We start from the raw sequence: 10,762 nt of genomic DNA on the forward strand, positions 1-10,762 counted from the left end.
TGGTAGAGAGTCAGCAAAAAATTTTCATACAAGTTGACAACATTGTTGGCGGCAGTACCTCAGCTGGTAGAGTGGCCTGCTGACCATAGGGTCGTAGGTTTGCTTCTCGCCCCTCCCAACCACACATAGAAGTGTCCCCAGGCAAGACACCAAACCCCCTAAAAATGTGCCAAATCAACATGCGGACAAAATGATACGCTGTTGCGACCCTGAACTCTCAGGATGAGCCCAAAGGACAAAAAAAAAAAAAAATTGAGATTCATCTGTATCCTTGACAAGAATGATTGGGTCAGATAGTGAGCTTTTGGCCTTCTTGATTTTTTAAGCTGTTCTGAGAAAATCTCTGAGAAACAGAGACAGTTGAGGAAAATATGAGAAGTCAACAAGAGAATGTATATTTATAACTCTTCTCCAACAAGTTTACATAGTGTTTGACAATCTGGTTGCTTCTGTGGTACCTTTGTGTGAATGATATAACATTTAATCAGTCCTTCCCACAATAGTAATGATGGCTGATTGCTTTTATCCTAAAACAGTGTCTTGAGGGAAGGTCAAGCCTATGGTGAGGTTTGTAATTTAGTAAGATTTTTCCGAGTAATGGACAAAGCCTTTTCTGTCTTAAAACCTAACTTCTTGTGCAAAATATTGTGCAAGTGGATTTTTGTGTCTTTCTTACACTTTGTTCTCTGAACTGAATTTGATGTCCTTGAGCTTGTGTACCATCAGTAGGTACCTGAATAGCGAGGCAATCTTCCTCCCTCTCGCTAGCTCTTCTCCATTGTTGCATTGCATTCAGAGGGAGGGTGAAGAACTGGGAGGTCACAGATGGAGAGAAGTGTTATGTTTGTTCCTGTCTCTGCTTTCAGAGTGAATGTCTCCACAGATGGGATTATATTGAAAGGCACAGATTTACAGAGCAATGAAAGCGCTTTAGAGGCACAAGGCCATGCCAAGCACATAGTTCACTGTACTTGTTAAGAATGTTTCATCATCTATCTTGTTATCAATGTGCCAGGAGATTTTAAAGCTTAAAATTCACTCTGTGTTGCTGCAAAGAATCATATTATACACACAACATACTAAATATGTTGATAACCACAAAAATGTCATGCAAATGTATTTACACTGTGAAGACTTACACTATTCAGTGCCTAAAAAACTATTCACCACCTTTTGGAAGACGTTTTTGTAATTTGGCTTGCTTGAAAAGAATTTCCAAAAAAACCCACTAGATTTACACTAAAAATACAGAATGTAAAATAAGTGATTGCAAAGTATTCACCTTCTTCAAGTCAGTACTAAATACTGCATGCAGCTTCATCTGCAATTACAGCATTGAGCCTGTGTAGACAGGTTTCAATCAATTGAGAATCTGGACACTGCAATTTCCACCCCCCCCGCTTTTCAAAAACTCAAGCTCGGCAAGGATGCACATGGGCTGTGAGAACAGCTCTTGTCAAGCCCAGCTTCAAATTGTTAGTTGGACTGAGTTCTGGCCTATTTATCATTAACCTCTATAGCTTTGGCTGTAGGCTTGCGTTTATTGTCTTGCTGAACATCTTTTCCAAAGTCACTGTTTTACAAGTCTTTCAGGGTCTGCTGCAGAGAAGCATGACCACAGCATGATGCTGCCACCAGCATGGGTATGGTGTATTTTTGAGGACTTCTAGTATAATGACTGAAAAGCACAGCTTTGGTCTAAGACCATAAAGTTTTGTTCCAGTTGACTTTAGAGTCTCACGGATGTTTTCTGACAAACTGTAGCTGAGATTTAATGGACTACTTTCTCTTTGCCACTCTCCTATAAAATTGACAGGTGAAAAACCAGTCAACAGTTTACTGTAACAAATTGCTGTAATTTCTGCAGTACAATTTTACAATAACTCCTTGTTCTGTCATTTTACAAAGTTTATTGCAATGCATCATGGGTAAATGACAATTACAGTTGCTAAGAGCATTTTCCACAATAAAATATTTTACAATTACAGACAAGTTGTATCTTGACTGTAGATGATGCTCATTACAGCTTTATACTGTTGATTTTGGCGGTTGAATCTGTGCGAGGAACAAAAGCATTTGATGAAGAAAACAGAGGAGCAACAGTAATTTCTTTGATGAGAATGAAATTGTCATATTTGTAAGAGTGACTGTAATTTCCCATTATTTTAACTAAACTGTTATGACCCCGGGGAACACTGCAGAGTGAAGCTGCTGGTTGGTCAGTAACAGGGCAGAGACAACATCAGGAAAGACTAGTTACACTAATGCTGTTTGTAATTTCCAGAAGATAACTACATGTATAAGTCTGAAATATTGTACACAGCCTCCCCCTCCTTTCCTCCACTGCTCTGTTTGTGCTGCAGTATTGTACAAACTAACTCCATGTCTTATTTTTGTAGCTTTGAGCAGATGAAGTAGCCATTAGCTCCCAGGTTAGGGATCAGGCCTGTATGTGCTGATTTTTATTTATGATTTTTTTATTATTTTTATTTCAGTTTTTATTTTCAGTTTTTATTTCACTTATTACATTTTTATTGCAGTTAAACTGTTTAGTCCCAGCTTTAGTTAACATGACAGTGACTCCAAAGCTCCTGACCACCTGACCACACTGTGTATTAAAGTGCAGTCGTATATTTAAAATGTATATTAAAATGTTTCAATCAAAGTGAAGAGAGGAGACAGGAAAAAAGTTCAAGTTGAATTTACTCATTAAAGAAAGTAAAATCAATCCAACCCTATAAGTGACGTATTTTGCAACGGAGATAAAAAGTACAAATTTAGGAAGTCAAAATCTCTTTACTTTGATTTTTGTGAGTGGGTAAGATTGCAGTTATTCACCCAAATGCTCTGTTTATTCCACTGCAGTACTACTTCCTTGTTTTACAATGACATGGCAGGTAGTTTGCAAGTAGTTCTGCAGAAACACAGGCCAATCTGAGCTATTACGGGACTAACTAACTAGCTAAAAAGATTTTGAAGTGAACTGACCTGAAATTGACTTGTTTTAATATTTGTGTAAGGTTTGCACTAACATTTATATGGGTTTGGGTGTTAATCAGGATATTAAGGAGACTTACACCAGTTTTTTTTTAGTTTATTGTTGGCCTCAAAATCAGGCTTTAAAACAACTTCAGGAACATAAACATTTACATTTACATTTATATTTAGTCATTTGAGTTTGATATCAACAACAGCAGCAGCAGCAAACTTGGTTAACTGCTGAAGGACATTTAAACCTTGCCAACAATATTTTAGTAATGAGTACTAAATGGTATGTGCATAACAAGAAAACAACAGTCAATCTTTGTGTTTCTTTTCTCTTCAGGCTAGTGGACCTTTATGGCTTTGAGCCGAACAACTTATTGTTTTGTGAACTATGAACAGCTCTTTACTGGCAACTTTAGTTGAGAAGTAATTTCTGTAGTTTTAATAGAATAAAAGACAAAGCTTTAAACTAGATTACAATTAATTTTAAAGACTCTGTTGGCAACTTTTTGATCCATGCTTTGACTTTTCAGACACTGTTCACCTGTGAAATAAGACAGAGTAGGTTGTTTGTACCAGCTGCTAAAAACAACCAACAGTATTTGGCAGCGCTAGTATTTTAACAAATGATTCATTGGATCTTATAGGCAGGGACATAAACCTATAGTGGCTATTAAGTTGAAGGACTTGTTGCTTGGTGTGTTCTTATGTCATGGTGTAAATGTTGGCCAGAATACCGATTTACCGGTGATTGCACCTTCCAGAAACGTGTATTTTTAAGACATTCACTGCACTCAGAGGATCTGTGTAAATAATTATGTAATTTTAGAAGTCAAGTGATGATTTAAAGGGTGTTAATATCTATGCCATCACTTATCTTATGTTTAATTAATGGACATAACTTTTATTCTATGCTTAATACCCATTCATTCAGTTAGATATTTTCTGGAAACTGCCCTGTTGGTGATATAAATATATAAAATAGGAATTAAAAAAGAGAATTAGCTTATACTATTGGATTAAACAAAATATTTTAAAAAATACAACAGATGGAAATGACCTGGACAGTCAGTTTAAGGTAATTTTGTGTCAGTTTAAGGTAATTGAGGTGTGAGTTCATCTTTTTGAGAGTAACAATTTGTCCATGTCTGTATTTTAGTGTGACAATATAAATTCCAAGTAAGCCATAATGTTATGTTAAATAACACCACATTTGCTATTGATTAGTAGAAATAAAAGTATTTTCCATGTAGGGAATGTATATTTTCATTATTGAAATTAGCACCCTATGGTGAATAAAGTGACCAACATTAAGAAGTTTTAAAGTAAGGGTTAAAATGGGTGCTTCAAAAACTTGGGAAAAACAACTTTAATATTTTCTTTGGCCACTGAGATTTGGCTCTAATAAATGTTGGACCACAACCAAATACTTCACAAGTAGGCTGATCCAAGACTATTTGCATATCGACACATAAAAAAAACAGAGGAGACTATGTTGGCGGTCTAATTTAATATGTGCAAGACTATTAAAAAACAAATTCTAAATATCCAATCATGTTAATGTGCTTGTTTCAATCAGAACGATTTTGTGTATTTTGTCCTCTCTTGTAAGTCGCTTTGGATAAAAGCGTCTGCTAAATGACTAAATGTAAATGTAAATGTAAATGTAAATGTTTATGTTCCTGAAGTTGTTTTAAAGCCTGATTTTGAGGCCAAAGATAAACTAGATTTATATGCAATCTTTGGCTTTTTTAGGGGCTTAAAAATAACGATAATATAACTTTTCATATAAGTACCAAACAACTTTATGTTTAACAGTGGTTCATGTCCGTGTCTTGACCGCTCAAAGTTATAAACAGATCTTGAGCCAGGCACAGTTTGCTAACTTACAGCTGTGACCAAGTGGACTAAATTTATACACATAATACATTTTTGTGTCAAAAGCGGTGATGCAGTACTTGACTGGAGAAATCTGTGTTGATGATGATGCTACAGCTGTGATGCTACAGTGAATGATGATAATCTGATTAACTCAGTGGTAAGGTAGCTCATATTCAGAGAGAGGTTGAGGTATAAAGTGTCCCTCCCCAACCAGCTCATGTCCTCGAAGCTGTAAACAACAGTTCGAGTGTTCCTTCCTTGTCAGAATTCTCCTCAGTAACAGTTTGTTATGACAATGGTTTTGGCTTATTCAAGTTGTAAAGTTCACAAATGCTGAAGGCATCTGAGACTGAGACTGTGTCAAGTTTTCCAGTTGTTTTCTGAACTCATTGACCCATTTAGGTTAAAAGTATATAAATAAATATTTTGCATTTACAGTTTTACACACACATACATAGCTTTACGAAAGTAGCATATTGGGACATTTATACATAATGTGTCATATCCTTCAAGGTGTATTCTCCAAATACCATGAGCAATATATCCAGTAAAGACAGCTACAGAAATACTACTACGTCATGATAGAGGGACCATGAAGCTGAAGTTGCAAAAGATCAGCGGCTTTTGGATTGTCCCTTCAGGGGTCGCCATAGCAAAACATGTTCCCCATGTGGATTTCTTACACCGGATACCGGTTGCCCCATTTTTTTATTGGAGGGTGCCAGCTCAGCACCAGCACAGAGCTGACCCTTGGTGGCTGGGCGGGGCCACGTCTGGTGGGGTTCGAACCTGTGGCCTTTTACATTTCACCCCAATCCTCTACCACTGAACCACCATGCCCCCTGGTAAAGCTGAAGTTGTCACAAGAAGGTAAATCTAGACTATAATATTGCAATTTATCAAAAATAGAAAAAAGTGTATTGACCTATTTTTATATCATTTCAATATTCCTTCCTCTGTAAGCCCTATAATTGTTCACAAACCATTCCTGAGAAAAATAATCGTTGTATCTTTTGCAAGGTGCCAAAAGCTTTTCCCCTGCCTTACATGTCTGAGTATTGCACCCAGTGGAAGTTTATGCAAACTCTTCATAGAAAGGCATCAGTTATTCCGATCATGATTAAACACAAATTACGCATTGTTTCCTACAAATCAGTTATCCAACGTGTCCTTCATAGCTGTACATAAAGCAGAGTCTTGTTGAGTGACAAAAAGTCATTAACAGTCATGTGTTTTTGGAACTCGCAAATGAGAAAAGAACAAATCCTTTATGTTGGCATCGTTAGTGAGGTTTAGACAGGTTTGTAGACAGAAATTGAGGATAAGAGAGATTTTCTCTTATGCTGATCTGTATTTGTCTTCCAAAAGCCCTGTTGTGGCTTGTGAGCCTGTTGCCATGACAACCCCCATTTGATACCACTGGTGTGTAGGAAGGCAGAGAGATATGGTTGAAAATTTGCAAACTGCTATATGCATGTTTTATAATCTATTCATAATTTTCATATATGATGTGTTTGTGTCAAAGGTATAAATAAAAGTGAGTTTGATAATATACCATTTATTCAGGTAGTAAGTAAAACTGGATCGTTCTTTCCCATGAATAATTCAAGAAATATTTACTCTCTGTGCTTTAAACTGTGAGTGCATTGAGTGCATATACTTTTTTTCAACTCAGCTGCATCTTTTGCACATTCCACATGGAGATTAGTGTGACAAGGGGATAGGGTCAGTGCCACTCCATTCACTGCCATTTGTTAAAAAGTGTCCTGACCTAATTACAATGCCAACAAATGTTATGTCAGTCTGTAAGGACCTTTCAGGTGAGGGACATTTAAATTTGGATTAGTTTTCTTAAATGATGCAAGTACAGTCATAATAATCATTACAGTATAAGTAGGTCTAATACTTATATAGTTGTAAAAATGCTTGTACATGAGTAGGATACATAGAATATTTAAATACTTTAAATACTTTAATCGTTGTATTTACAATCAAACAAATTGACAATGGTTCACTTAATGTTACCAAATGGTCAGGTTACAGACAAAAGTCCATACCCATTTTGCCTAAATCATCAATTTTAATGCAGAATATAAAGTATCGTAATTGTGGATCAGCTACGGCTTGCAGCAAATAGGAAGAAATCCCTCTATGAAAGTGGTTAAGTGCCTGTGCACAGACACAGGAAGCCCTCATAAAATCTGAATTAGCACTAGAGAACTCACAGATAAATTGCTTTCCACATGAGCGAAGGGACTGCAGTAATTACAAGGTAATGAAACCTTTTAAAAATATTAATTAATTTATTGTTGTTTCTTTGCTGTCCCAAGAGCGTGACCTTATAAAACAATGTACCAGGCTACAGTTTGCATAATTAAAGTGTGAAGACTCCAAATTAAACGTTGGGATTAAGTTGCTCGAGCTGATATTTTACCACTTAGCTCGTTTCTCTTCAGTAACATTCACTATGAAATGAATTATTATGGATTGTTAGCTTTGACACAAAAATCTCACATGCGCCACAAGTTACAGGCTTATCAACATTATGGACATCCGGTCTTGCTGTGTTGTGGTAGCTATGGTAACCTCAACTAGGACCAAATGTTCTACTTGAAGTGTGAGGGTATCATCTGTGACACTGTGCCTCCGTCCCTGTATGAAGGCAAAATCACTCAAAATCTTCTCAAACAGGCTAAATTCTTTAGCCTTAAAACGTTAACCTGCAACTCTAAAAACAATGTTGTTCACACAGCTTAGTTACTTTTTCTTTAGTAAATTTCTTGAGAATCGACTAAAGGCTTCAGTAAAAGACAATGAAGTTTATCTCCGATTCTTCATTTGAGCAGCTTTCACCTTCACTTGTGGAGACAAACTAAACATAAATCATCTGCATTGCAATGGGTATGAATTATAGGTGAGAGAATTAAAGTATACACTCAACTATGATGTACTGAACTTGAAACATCTCAAGTTAACAGCAGAATTTGCCAAATTGGCAATCTGACATAATACAGCAGTCGCAGGGTTTTTTTTCCTTCCTCATGTAAAATGTTGCATGTTGAAAGGAAGTTTAAAAATACTGAAAACTGACCCTAGGGCAGTGCAACATTCTCAATATCAGGTGCCTTTCTACAGTGTAAATGCAGATCTTTTCCAGACTGATAGCCATAATAAAAAAAACAGTTGAGATTTGGTTTGACTTTTAAGGCCTGATTTTTCACATTATATCCTATAAATCTTATGTGTATCTAATATGCCTGTTCTGAAATGTCAATGTAATGTGTTTGATACTGGCCTTTACTGTGATGACCCAATATCTGGTGATGTTATTCCCAACCATTTTGTCCAGAACCCAACTCACATGGCTCTGTCCGTAGCAAAGACTGCACTTTGTTAAATATTTTAATAAATGTATTTGTATTTACACACAAGATAGCTACTTATTTTCTGATAGTTTTAATACTGTGCCTGCACTTTGGACTACTATTTTTTTAGCATTGTGTACATTACACACTGTATGTGTGACTGTTTCCTCAGGAAGTCTTTTGAATATCTTCAGAAATCAATGTAATAGCTGTCAAGTTCTCAACTGAAGCATGTAAGTCACATGTCTCTACTCCTTCAAAGGTTTCTATCACAAAAACCATGACTATTGGTTTTGGTTTCTATGACAACTAAATTAAACTATAAGTTGACTCATCCTTTACAAGCATCAGTACAGGATTGTGGAGAAAAAATCTTTGCATCTGAAATTACTCAGAACCAACCTTGCACTAGAAATTAAATTTGCAAATAGGACTGGATTCATACAAGCCTAAATCCAACCATATTTACAACCCCCGTTTTTAAAAACATTCCTAAAAGTAAAAAAGAATACTCTATCAAGGTTATTTCATTTCAGGATACATTTTGAGAAGTTCAGATAGATGTTGCAGAGTTATTTTACACACAATATTATATTTGTTGTTGCTTTTATCCCTCTGTGATTAGGTGGGGAATGTTAGTGTCCGTCTTTGAAATGCAACATTCTTTATTTACAAGTTAATAGCAAATGGTGTCCTGCTAAAAAAACTTTATGAGGGCCTACACTTAAAATAGAACTCGTAAGCAAGTATATGAAGATGCTAATGTGTGTTAATGTTGATATTTTTCTCAGTGATTCTCACTTTCTTATATGCTCACCATATAAAAAGCTGTGAAACAGCAAAGAAATATATTGAGATATAAACATAGGTTCCGTTTTCTTTTTTAAAACTTCTTCATGAAGAAAAAGTGTTGCGGAGTTCAGATACAGACGAGAAGACAGACAAGCTGAAACTATGAAGCAGGGGAGTTATTGTAGTCCATTCATAGGCTTACAAATGTTAGATTAACTAGATGCAGCCATGGTAACATAGGGATGAGCAGAGCATTTAGCAATTTCAGAGAAGCACAGTGAGCAGTGAGGTACTGCCTGCGAGCTCTGTGACGCAGATTCCACTTTTGCGTATGCTTCTGCTGTATGACAGAACTAAATAGCCTTCTTGTGGACAACTGATATAAAATTACTTTAGAAGATTACACTGCATGGGGTGTTGAAGTCACAGTTTTTATTGGGAGGAAGTAAGGATTTCATTTTTAAGACAAATTTCACCTTGACTAAAATGGTGCTAAAGACTTAATCATTTACTATTAATTGTTGACATGCAGTTATTCTGTATATTGTATTGCTTAAACAACCTGTTTCTCATTTATGAGCTAGAAGGAGCTACAATGACTGCTAAAGGTCAAATTCCACACGAATTGGATGAACTTTCAAATTCAAAGAAGATGACTGTAACCATTTAACCTAATCGTGGCCCAGCTTAAAATATTAGGTGAATGAGATGAAGAGAATTAAAACTGTGCCTAAACAGCAACAAAAGACCCAAGTAATAAGTGTAGTTTGGCAAAGGTCAGGCCAAGGGATAGAGTTGATTACATATCGATACTCCACCACCAAAACCTACAGCATTTTGCTATGAATTTAGGAATTATGATCATGTTACAACAAATCTTGTAGTGTGAAAATGTTCTCAAGGATACATTAGAGATCCTTAATGTTAGAGTCATTATAGTTTACAATAGTCACTATAGTAAATCACTTTTCTCCCAGCTTCTTTTGTAAAATGGCACCAAACACAGCAATATCTACTATATATCCCTTAAGAGGCTGTTGCTATGGTGACAGCGCACCAGAATGGTGGATGTCAATGACAATTTAGCTTTTTTGTCAAGCACATAGGCACACAGTTAGAACATAACAGAATGTAAACAATCCATAAATATACATACAGTATGCACAGACAAAGTGACCATCAGGTGTTTCACTTCTTTAAGACGACACATGAACGTTTCCTATCTTAATCCTTTTTGTTGCTGACTGTTTCTCAGGCATCACCTTTTACCTAAATAAAATCCAAATCTACAGTGTACCTTTAGTTTAGTTCAACTATTGCGGATATATATATTTGTAAGTGTACTTCTGGCTTTAAGAATTTGTCTTTCCCCATTGGTGTGTCTCAGGTGTTTTGATTTAATTGACAGATGACGTAAAGGTGATTGACTCCCTTCAGTAGTGGAGGATTGGAGAATGATTATAAACCTCCTTCTCCAATATAATCACAGTAATATAAGGAATTCCAATATTCAAGTTTGTGATACAACATAACTTGTTTTGTTAAGGTATCCAGAGCTCTGGAGAGCCATGTGATACTGGGAGTCAGAAAGAAGTGAGTAGGTGGTTTTGTGGGTAGGTGGGGAACAGGTTAAAGATTCTCTACCGTTCTCTTTTCTGTTATCCCGATGGCCTTTTAGCGGCATTACTCATTTTAGGAAAGAGACACTCCTGTTACATAAGACAGGGCTAGAGAGTCTG

This window comes from Channa argus, chromosome 5 (assembly GCF_033026475.1).
Source record: "Channa argus isolate prfri chromosome 5, Channa argus male v1.0, whole genome shotgun sequence".
In the NCBI taxonomy this organism is placed as follows: Eukaryota; Metazoa; Chordata; class Actinopteri; order Anabantiformes; family Channidae; genus Channa; species Channa argus.